The 12102-nt window shown below is 43.9% G+C and overlaps 1 long non-coding RNA gene across 2 annotated transcripts in view; it reads left to right on the top strand.

Annotated features, from left to right (window-relative positions):
- Positions 1–1636: 1636 nt before the first annotated feature.
- LOC112548106 overlaps positions 1637–12102 on the top strand; it is an 11203-nt gene continuing 737 nt past the window's right edge. Inside the window, exons 1-2 of one of the 2 annotated variants that reach the window (XR_003091912.1) lie at positions 1637–2383; positions 4316–4438. This is a non-coding gene — a long non-coding RNA (uncharacterized LOC112548106). Of the gene's footprint in view, positions 2390–4315; positions 4439–12102 lie in introns of both variants that reach the window. The other variant, XR_003091911.1, reaches the window with a different exon arrangement.

Below are 12102 nucleotides of genomic sequence, written 5' to 3' on the forward strand. Positions count from 1 at the left end.
AAGCAAACAACACATTTCCAAATCCTGCAGCTTTTATTTAGCCCCTACCAGGCAAAACAGCCACTTTGGAGTAAGGATTTGAAAGACAGTTCTGATCTTTAACATCAGAATAATCCAGCAGTATAACCAGCCATAGACATTTCCTTCACTGAAATCACGTGAATAATGGTTCTTTTATCTGTGTAATGCCCAAACTAACGTTGCAAAAATCATTACAAAATGCTCAGCTACTTAAATCCTTGATTCTTCCACTGAATTCAGTGAGGTCTCACAAGGGATCAAATCTAACCCTTAGTGAGCAGAACTCAGGCCCGCTACATTATCCCCATAGTAGTCCTTGCAGAGCCATTAGTCAGTTTGACTAATAATACATCAAATACAGAATCTTTACATACACGTTTACTCACTAGATGGTAAGCACTCTGATGAAGTTATCCTCAATTATTGTTCAGAGGCCCATACGCAGCTGTCCCACTGCAGACATAGACAAGGCAGCCTTACCTGGGGTCCTGGAGGCCTCCCAGAACCATAGCGGTGGTGATCGGGGTGTCACAGAGCTTGGTTGGCAGCCAGAGCATGGCTCTGGCCAGCCAGGCTCCAGTTTCAGGTGGTGCACTCTGCTGCTATGTGCGCTGTGCTGCTTTTTTCGGCACGCTTTATTTTGATACCAGTATTTCCCGGTATCTAAATTTGGCTCTGCGCTGCAAATATGCAGTGCAGAGAACCAATCAAGGGCACCTCTGTGCCATTAAAACTGTTTTGAGGTATTGTACACTAGGAAAGAGCCTCATCTCCAGAATAGGAGCAATGCATTCATCTATATACTTCTACAGCCACTATGGGAATTATGTGGTATATGAGAAATATATTGCAGCCATTCCAGAGCTATGTAGATTGACAAGTGACTTGGGAGGTACCATGAGCTAGTGGTTATAACAGTGGACTGGGAGTTAGTAGGTCTTGTTGCTAGGCCTGTTCCGGCTTCTAACTTACTTTGTGATTTTGAGAAATTACATATGACAGAATTTATAAACTGGCATGCCTAATCTGATCTTCCTGTGACTTGGTTTCCACATCGGTAAGGAAGAAATTACAATAGCTACTATGGTAAAGCATTTTGGGAGCCTCAAATAGAGACTGATCAGTGCTAAGCATTAGCAGCTGTAGTCAGTCAACACTTTTATTTATCATTTGTTAAAATGTGCCCAAAGTTTGTTTGATGAGAATATGTTATACACCTGTAAATAAATGCATGCCCATCTAGAGTCTGGAACTTGGTAAGCTCAGTGAATGTGAAAAACAAAAATGAACCAATGATGACTAAGTTACTCTGACCAGAATCTGTATGGCAGACGTATTCATGGACACCTCCCTGCATATTTTACATAAACTTTTTTTTTCTAATTTGGCACCCAAGAGTCAGCTCTGGCTTCCAAATGAAAAGCAGCAGAGGATCAGGGTGAAATCTGCCAGCATCTTCCAAGCATCTGGAGGTAGTGCACATGGTGAAGGGCTGAAAAATGAGTGGAAGCAGCCTCCCATTTTATAAACTTCAGACTAAGGAAAATAAATCATACAGGCAACTCAACAATGTTTTCTTTGTTCCTGAATAGGTCCAATGGATAAAATGGATCTCATGGAAGGAACAGAGCAAGAAACAGATCCAGTTGGAGCAGGAGGGTTTACTCCACAGGTTCCTCTGATTGAACAAGTTCCTAAATTCATATGAGCCTCAAAAAACATGAATCCCAAGGGTGGATTCTACTGCCACATACTTTAAGCTGTATCAATGTCAAATGGGTTCAGATTTGTCTGGGATCAAATGAGGCCCAGAATGCAGACAGACTCTCTTTATTCAAGCAACAATTGCTCAGGTTGAAGGCAGGCAGCTGGAGCCTGGAAGTGATTCAGGAAGGCCATCTTGTTAACTGATTCCCAATACCAAATATTATGCAATCCCCAGCACATAGAAGAAAAAAGAAACCATAAAGAATGCAGCCAGTTGGCCATTATAAATTAGGCACAGTTGAGCAAATCTTTCAACAAGAGGGGATGCACAGAGGGAGGCTTCATTTCTCTGATCCCAAAAAGACTGGGTGGAAACATGTTACATGTGACTTCTTTACACAAACTGATTATGAAACCCAATTCAAATGAATATGACTGCTCTTTCTGTAGATGTCATGACAAATGTTTATCTTCACCCTGCCACCTCATGCCAGCCACAGAACTTTCCTCATTTTGTATCCTGTAGAACTACAGCCAATACAAATCCTTCCTTAGAGATCACCAGCAATGCCAAGAGTGTTCATGAAGGCCTGTCTTCTTCCCAGTTTACACTACAAACGTTTGCCAAGAGAGCTCCACTTCTGGAGGCAAAAGTGTGAGTGTGAGTGTGTCTCCAACCAAAGGCTCATCATCTACAGCAGCAGGATTCCCCCTTTTTCTGGCAGAGCTATTCCACCTCTGCCATGTGGTTTAAGGCTTCTGCTGCTGCCTGGCAGTCTGCTGAAAGCTCCCATGCCTTCACCTGGCTACCATGGTTCATTAGGCAGCTGGTCCCTTTCCAGTGTGCATTTTGTGCAGTGGCATAGCTGCTAAGTAGCACAGCCGTCAGGGCTAGGGACAGACACTCAAAAAGACTGAGCCTGAATTGATTCAATCTTTGTAGGTTACTCTAACCTGGCTAGGCTGAATCAGTTTGTAAATGTACAGCCATCCCAGAAATGCAGGCACATGCCTGCAGTGGCTCAGGCTAGAAGCCGGGGGGTGCTAGAGGAGCCTTCCCTTCCCTTCCACAGTACTGAGCTGAGGGGGAGGTGTGGCCAGGCTCTGGCAGGATGCTCTGATTAGGGAGAGGTTCCTCCCTCACCCCTTCTGACCAGCCCAGCAGGGAATTGATAACAGCGTTTATCACCCCCAACTCAGTTTTTATCACCCCATTAAGAAAACAACAGAGGAACATTACCAGCTACCTGTTGATTCTGCCTTTGTCTTGTATGCCATGGCATGGACCATAGCCAGCATGTGGTCTGTTAGGTAATGCTGAGAGGTGTCTGTGTAAGGCAGAGGGGACAGAGGAATAATCCCTCCTTAGCAGGGAGTGGGGAGAGGACAGGGGCATCAGAGGGAAGCCAGGCAGACTCCTGCAGTCTCTGCCAGAGCTCCAGCCAGAGAGCAGAGGGGAGGGGCCAGCCCTGCTGTGGAGCAGAGAGCCCCGCCCAGCCCAGAGAGCATGCCAGGATGCTGGGGGAGTCTGGTTTAACTAAAACCAGCAAGGGGTTGGGGACAGACATTGCATAAACCAGTCTGACCCATTTCAATTAAGTCTGATACTTCCCCTTCCTCCAACCCCTCCCCCTACCCCGGGACTTAGTTGGCTAACATTGCATTTTCTATAACCTAGTTGCATTCCCCTCCACATCCCCATCCCTCTCATGTTAGTCCCTTGCTTGGGTGTTCTGTATTTCCCTTATGGCTTTGTCATCTTTTTGGCTCATGATCCTTAACATCCTTAACATCTACTACATTCAACCAGATATATCTCAAACCAGTTTCAGCCATTTTCAAACTGGTTTATGTGCACTGAACATCTGTTCTGTTACAGGTTTAAAGCAGTTTCTTATCACTTAAGCCAGTTTATGTGTAATGTCTGTCCCTACCCCAGAGGCACACAGATGTGCAAGCCCTCTGGCAGCTTATGCTGGCAGCTGCTGTCTGCCTCCAGAAAGTCTGGCAACAGAGCTGATAAGTACAGAGAAGACTTTCTATTTCTTGCTTTCTGTATCTGCTCATCTCTACCAGATAAGTGGAAACTACATTTCACTCTGAGGCAGAAGAACAGAGCTTGTTTCAAAAGGAAAAGCAGGGGACTCACTAGGCCCAACCATGGCAACTTTTATCTTACAGCAGGCAGGGTAGATGTTGTACCTTCATAGTCTAAATCAGAGATGCATATCATAAGCTTCCATAAGCAGAGGGGTTACTTCATCAGAGGCTGTAAAGGGATTTAGTTAATCTGTAAAGGTGCAAATCTACCCTGTGGTCTGCCTGACTTCAGACTGACATGTCTAACTACCTCTCCATCCTTTACCTGAGTCATTCACCTCTCCGTCCCAAGCATGTGCAGGGTTACTCAATCAAATTTAAAACACCCAACTTCTAAAAACAGAATCTTTACCTTTGGTTCCCCTAAGCAAGGAAATCTAGTGAGCACCAAAATACTAATGCCTGTCACTAAACAAACAAAATACATCTGAGCAAAGACACTGCAAACAGGAGGGAGTTTCAGCCACCATCCTGTCTCTCTGTGTAGGTGGAAGTTGCTAGAGCAAACCCTGAAGGGGTAGCTGGTGCGTGACAGCTCCAGAAGCCTCCAGTATCTCCATAGATACAAACAAGCCAACCACACAGGATGCCTCGGAAAGCAAGTAACCAGGTAAGAACAGTTCCCTTCAACAGCCCTTTATGCTAGCAACTGTGTGCTAATTAGCCTTTAGGACGTGGGAACCTGTTCCAAAGCATTATGGATTCAGAGAACAAATTCCCATTGTCTTCCGTAGGATTTGTACCAGAAAACTGGACTGGAAACTGTAAATGCATCCTTTTGATTTGCAAACTAGATGACTTGATATAGCATGTGTGCCATAACAGCTCACAGAGAGTGTTTAAATCATGTCAGGAACAGTTGTGGTTTTAATTTGGTTCAATAATAGAAAAATTAGGAAAACCGCAAGTGTTGTTCTACTTCCCCTCGCATCAGTGTCCAGTGTTAATGCAAAGGGCCTTTCCTAGTGAAAACAAATCTTTCTGGTGTAGGGAAATAACGGCTAAATTAATCTAAACACTTCTTTGCAGAAGGAAAGCAGCCTCTGTTATTATAAATGTAAAAGGAGTGATTTCAAGCATGGATAGCCCAGACAGACAGTAGTAAGGACAGGTCACTGAGGGCTGTGACTCACACACCGCATGGCCCCACTTGGCCCTTGGAACTTGACTTACTTTGACAGTCAGTAATGACCTAATTTCTCTTCTGAATGGTATATAATCAAATTCAGTCCTACAGCCTCATTTCCAGTCATCTTTATTCATTGTTATTTTTATTCCAAGTATTCCTTGGCATGGTTTAAGAGCTACTGAAGTGTTTAATAGCTGCTTAAAAGTAACAACACGCACTATTTACAGTAGATTTAAGCTAGAGAGCCTAGACGGGTCATTATCTTTACAAGAAATATGTGTGGAGGAAAAGGATACACGAGAAACAAGGCATCAATCAAAATATTACATGATTCGTGAACTTTTAATAAGGTGAAAGCAAAGTGGGCTTAGAAAGTTAGATTTACAATGAAGTAATTACAGTGTTTAAAAGATGAGGCGGGCATTAATAACAGCTGCTTTTTTCAGAGGTTCAGCACCTCTGAAAAAATCAAGCCTCTTGATTTAAGTATCTAGATTTGGCAGAGTAGCAACCAGGCATTTTGGCACCCAGTGCAGGTCGTGTGTACAGCATCCTCTCCACACTTTTATATAACATTACTTCCATTTGATTTGCCACCTTGTATGCAAAAGACCCCATGCCAGTGCACTGCTGGCACTGCCTTTGCTATGATACTAACATTTGGATACATAACTACAGGTTCCCACATCTGAACATTTTGGCCATACTTGCAGTGATGATGCTGGTAATGAACAAGATGATATATATGAATTTATATTCAGACAGTAGTAAAGGAAATAGGAAGAATTGTTTCTGTTCTAGGGTCTAGTCTGAAACCCCACAGAAGTCAATGGAAATCTTTCCATTGGCTTAAATGGGCTATGGATCAAATCCTTGTTAGCTTTCCTTTTATAGATTCATTACTTCCTCTCCTCTCTATTGCTCAATTTGCTTTCCCCTGATGTTTGAACCTTTTTCCAAATATTGCTAATAAATCTGTATAAAGTTTGGCCTTCAACTGAGCCTTTATTCCAGAGCACATCGTTGCATTGTATTGTTTTGGAAACTGTTCATAAAAATGAATTGCGTGGTAATAGCACAATTGTCAATATATGTAGGTTGCAGCATACCCCTTGTGGGTAATTGTGGCAAATAACATCTCATTTCCAGGAAAGTTTCAAAACTTTCATTTTCAAAGAAGTAACATTAATTATCACAGTCCAGATGATTTGTTTCATTTCTCCATATTTTCACCCTTTTGTCCCCACCCAGTGGAGCAGGTAGGAGCCCTAAATGATTGGATTTTATAGCAAGAACTAATTCATAACTATTATGCTCATGTATTTGTTTGGGAGTCATGCCCTTCTGCATTGCAGAGTAGTAGCGGAGCTGCCCTTTCACCAGTGCTCCAGACCAATGGCTTCCAATAACAACCAAGGTCGCTGTCACTCTGGTGGGGATTTAGCCAACAGACCTACATAGCTATGAAGACGCTAGCCATGTCTATCTAGAGATGGTTGGGAATTTTCCAGTTGAATGGTTTTTCAGTGTAAAATCTGTTTTGTGGAAGTCAAACTGTTTTGCAGATACCTACAAGGTTTTTTATAAACATTTAATCAGGAAGTGATTCGCCAAGTTAAAATTACTGGTTAAAATGCGTGAGAGAGGCTGAGAGTGGTTGCCCACTCCAGAACAGCCAATAGATCAGTGAAGAGGGAAGTCACCAGAGATATAGAAAACCAAATTTCTGCCTCATTTGGGCCAGAGGCTTGAACTTCACTCTCTTATATCCCACAAAAGCAACCTATATCAATTAGTAGGGTATTCTGGAGTAGGTCTCATTCAATCCCTCCTGTTGTCATTGTCCCACTATGTTTAAATAACTAGTGACTTTTCAGAATAGAAACTTAAATCTCACTCCCACACCTGCCAAATGAGTGCCCTGATCATTAGGCTATAGAGTCACCCTTCCCAGCTCAGTGAATATTTAACTATTTATATACCAAGTGGAACAGCTCCAAAAACCAGCTCATGGAATTCGGGAATGGTTCCAAATGACTGTAAGAGAGCCAACATGGTGTCCATCTTCAAAAAAGGGAAGAGGGATGGCCCTGCAAACTACAGACCAGTTGGTCTGACTTTGGTCCTGGGTAACATTTTTTAAAAATTTGTTAAGGAGGACATCAATTATAAGCTGGTAACCAATGGGTTGGTAAGAAGCAACTGGCATGGCTTTGTCAAGGGTAGATCACGCCTGACAAACCTGGTGTCCTTCTATGACCAGGTAACTAAACATCTGGACGAGGGACATGAGGCTGATGTCATTTACTTAGACTTCAGTAAAGCCTTTGATTCTGTTTACCACAGGATTCTCTCAACCAAACTGGAGGGTACTAGGCTGGACCAGTCTACAGTGAGGTGGGTGGACAACTGGCTTAGAGGCCAATCCCAGAGCATTGTATTCGATGGGATGACCTCATCCTGGAGGGCTGCCTCCAGTGGTGTCCCCCAGGGATCAGTGCTTGGATCCGTGCTCTTTAACATATTTATTAATGACCTGGATAAGGGGGTGGAAAGCTCAGTGATTACATTCGTGGATGATACCAAGCTGTGGGGAAACGCAGGCACATCAGAGGATAGGGGTAAAGATCGAGGACAACCTTAACAGACTGGATTTATGGCCTGAATGGAATCAGATGAGGTTTAACAGGGAGAAGTGCAAGGTTCTTCATCTGGGTAGGAAGATCCTTCACCACAACTACACAATGGGTGGTGGTCAACTGGCTGGCACAGCATCTGAATGGGACCTGGGGGTTATAATAGACTGGAGGACGAACATGAGCCAACAGTACAATGAGGTTGCCAGAAGGGCAAACAGAACTCTAGCGTGCATCAGCCAATGTGTGGTCAATAGACCCAGGGAGGAGCTCCTCCCTCTCTATTTGGCATTGGTGAGGCCACAGCTGGAGTACTGTGTCCAGCTCTGGGCACTACACTTCAAGAAGGATGTGGGCAAGCTTGAGAGGGTACAAAGAAGGGCCATCCATATCATTAGGGGCCTGGAGCATAGGCCCTATGAGGAGAGACTCTGGGAACTGGGTCTGTTCAGTCAGGGTACGAGAAGGCTGAGAGGTGACTTGATAGCCGCCTATAAGTACGTGGCTCAGGGGTGAGCATCAAGATCTAGGGGAACAACTCTTCAGGAAGGCACCTCAAGGGAGGACAAGGAGCAATGGGCATAAGCTAATAGAAGGTAAATTCAGGCTGGGCTTAAGAAAAAGCTTTTTCTCTGAAAGGGTCACCAGAATCTGGAACACATTCCCAGCAGAGGTGGTGCGGCCACCATCCTTGGAGATGTTCAGGATAAGACTGGACAAGCACCTTGCTGAGCTTGTCTGAGCCCAATAACTTCCTGCCCATGGCAGGGGACTGGACTTGATGATCTTGCAGGTCCCTTCCAGCCCTATGATTCTATGATTAAAAGAAGAAACTGAAATTTCCTACCACCACCCCCAGCCCACTAGGGTTCCAGTAGGCTGGGTGAAGGCATTCATTTGAGGCATGGAAAACTTATGTTCCAATCCCTGCCCTGAATAAGGCAGAGGAACTTTAATAATTGTATCCAAGGTGAAAACTTTCCAAAGGTCCTGTTTTCAGCCCAATTGAGAATATGAACATTTTTGAAAGGGTAAAAGTTTTCAAGGAATGGGAACATCTCAAAATCTCAAATAACCCCTCTGCATTAGGAAGGATGGATACACATCTCATTTTTTAATATTTAATTTTCATAAATATTGAGTTAAATTCTGTTCAGAGTTAACCCAGGGAAGCACACAAATATGTAGAAAGGCTTTATGAAGACCTACCACTTCAAAAGAAGCTGGTTTAGGAGTCATGACCCTACTTTTTGCAATAAGTTATGTATCATGAGCTTACGTAATTGGCAGCAGATAACATATCACACTCCCAGCTCTATGTCCTTGGTTCTACAACAGTGTAAATTGAAATATTTGCTAACTGCAAAACTGATGGAGCCTAACAACTAAAAGTGTTTTCATTGCCAAAGTGATGTTTGTACCAAATCATTTCCCATTATACTGCGTTAATGGTACTAAATTCATTTTAATACATGTTTGGGCTATTCAGGTATTTCTGAATAAAATATCAGTTTCTGAATAGTACTAATTTCAATGAACTAGGAATACCAGAGAGCAAGATAAAAATATACTTTCCTTAGTAAAATTTCATCACAAAGCATTTGTTAGAAAGCGCTAATTTTTTACCTTGTTCTTCCTCCATTATTCATCAATTGATTTACCTGCTGCATAGATTATGGATTCTCGGGGGTAGGAACTACCTTTTTTATTTGTTCAATGTGTAATGTAATAAGGACCAGAGCTAAAATTCAAACTGGTTCCTTCATTGCCTCTACTAAGCACTGCAACACTTAAATATTCCTCCCCTTGCTCTGGAGGGCAATTCAATTCACTTAGGTTACAGGCCCCTAGGATCCCCTCTACAGTCAACGGAGAGACTTGAAAGACACTTACGGATGATTCAGATTTAGATGCCTAGGCACTCTGTGCTCAGAGGGGGAGAAATATGTGCCCCTAGAGGGCTATTCTAAAAGCCCAGAGGTGCCTAGTGGTAGACATTAGGACATACTAAGCTGTGTATGAATGCCCACATGCTGGCACTTTGGTATTTGAATTACACTGTCCATTAGGCATCTCTGTTCCATTGTGATTCACAACGTCTACTTCCAGTTTGAAAGAGAGCTGCCTAATGACATCTGAGGATTGGTGGTGGTACCCATCTTTAGGCCGGTAGCCTAGGAAACATAAGGACTCGTGACCAGAACGACCCTCCCAGGCCAAGTCCTGGCTGCTGCGTTCACAGGCAGCCATTTCACTAACCATTCCAGTGACCACCTTTACACATGTTTAGGCTTGGCAAATTCCATTTTTATTTTTCAATAATTTTGATGGCTAAATTGAGGTTTATCTTTAAACATTTCGTTCTATTTTTATCAATTTAAATTTTCAGGATTGCGCAAAATTAGGGGTGGGGAGCGACAAGTTAGTAATGACAATATACTGGTAAAAGCTTTATAAAATCACATGTCAAAATATAAAAAGTAAATATCCATAAATCAATAAAGCATACCTGCTTTAAATCATTCCTTTCATTTGGTAGTACATTCGTAGAGACTTTGCTCTCACAGAATGGAGTGCAGGGGCAGGGGCCAGACTAGGCCCAGCAGGAGTTTGGCACCCTGCCCTGAGTACACAAGGACCAGGCCAGGCTCAGCAGGTGTTGGCTACCCCATCCCTGGCTGGGACCTGGGCAGAGTGAGTGGCTGGCAGCACCATACTCCCGGCTGCCAACAGCCCTGCCCCTTGGAGGCGGGACCCTGTGGCATCATCCCCTCCTCCAGACTCTTTTGCCAGCAGCCAGCATCCAACCAACCCCCACTCCCAGCACAGCCCTCCCAGCATGGCCCCCAGCTCCTGCACTGGCTGCCTGAGCCGCTGCCAGAGGAGGAGCATGTGGGCAGTGCAGGCCAGGCTCCTCCTGCCCCACCTGCAGCAGCTGCCATATGTGTGCTTGTGCACACAGCACCCCCATCCCAGATATCCTTATCCCCGTCCTGGATTTTTTTTCCTACATCCCCATTCTATAATTTTCTATTCTTACTGATGGAAATATTTTTCCATGTGTCAGTGAGTGTGGATTTAAATAGACATTTGTCGACATTAGTGATAAAGATCAAATCCTGCCAAACCCATGCATGTTCCAGCTTAAATTTATCTTCTTTGACCCCTGGTGACTAGTACTGTATGTGACATTCGAAACAGGTTCTTATGAATTCCTTTAACAGTAGCACTAATACTTCCTTGTCTCTACTAAATATACCCACCCTATTATTTCATTAGTCTTTTTTCATTGCCACATCACACTGACTGCACATGACCATCCAGTCAATATTGCTTATATCTTGTATCTTGGTATTTTTCCCAAACTACATGACCTAACTGCACACACAAGCTGCATGATTAAGCTTCATACCACTCCACAAGGTTATCTAATGCTTCCTATCAATAATCCAGGCTTCCTTATTGGCAGTACCACCCATCTTTGTATCAGCCACAACTTTAATGAGCATACATTGCGTTCTTGTACCAAAGGTTGTTAAAAAAAATATTAAACAGCATGGGTTCCAAGATCAATTGCTCGAAAACACCACTACTATCCTCTCCACCCTGATAACTCCCAAATTTTGATAGTGTCCAAATTCATATTCCACTCCAGGAAATATAGTTCCTCTATTTTATTGCTTAGACTGCCTATACTGGTGAGCTAATAATGCAGTAATTTCTATCCTGACTTATCAGAACTCCCAGCTGAAATATGCACTACCAATTTACTGCTGGAAATACCTGCTTGACTTCCATTTTCATCAAAATTATTGCAATCTATTTCTCTTCCTATCTTTGATGAACCTTGTCAGTAGCTACATTCTCATTTAGCCCATTTTCCTCCTCTAGTATAATTCTTCCAAGAGTTTAGATATAGCTGGTTTCTCTCAATCTTCTCCCCAGCTTCCTAGTTTTAAAATTTTGTTAGTAAACTGGATATTTCCCCATTGCCTCAAGTGGAACCCATTACAGATAAAAAGTCCTCTCTCTGTGAATGTCTGCTAGTGGTCAAGCATCCCAAAATCTTACTGATAGCACCAATCCTAAGGCACCATTAATCTTCATTATCTTGTCATCAAAGTTCCCTCTAAGGTGCACATGTGCGCAGCCGCACACAAATAAAAGGCTGGCCACGCACAAACTTTTTTAGGCCGCGCACCCACCGGGTTAGGACCTGGGCTGCGGTGTGGGACACAGAAGGAAAGCTCCACCCTGAGGCGCAGGCAGAGGCGGGAGCCTGGCACGGGCTCAGGGAGCCTGGCCCTTTGCCTCAGGGAGCAAGGAGGCACGTGGAGTCAGGGTCGGGGAGTGGAGCAGTTCCCTGGAGCCGGCAGAGCCCACCGAGCAGTTCCCCAGAGTCGGCAGAGCCTGCGCCAGCCTCCATCCCTGCCTTGTTTCACCTCAGGGAGGAGCCACTGCCTGCCCTGAGTGAGGCTCCACCGGCCCCCGGGAAGTACCCCCACCCCC

The sequence above is a fragment of the Alligator sinensis genome, unplaced genomic scaffold, assembly GCF_000455745.1.
Source record: "Alligator sinensis unplaced genomic scaffold, ASM45574v1 scaffold197_1, whole genome shotgun sequence".
Lineage (NCBI taxonomy): Eukaryota > Metazoa > Chordata > Crocodylia > Alligatoridae > Alligator > Alligator sinensis.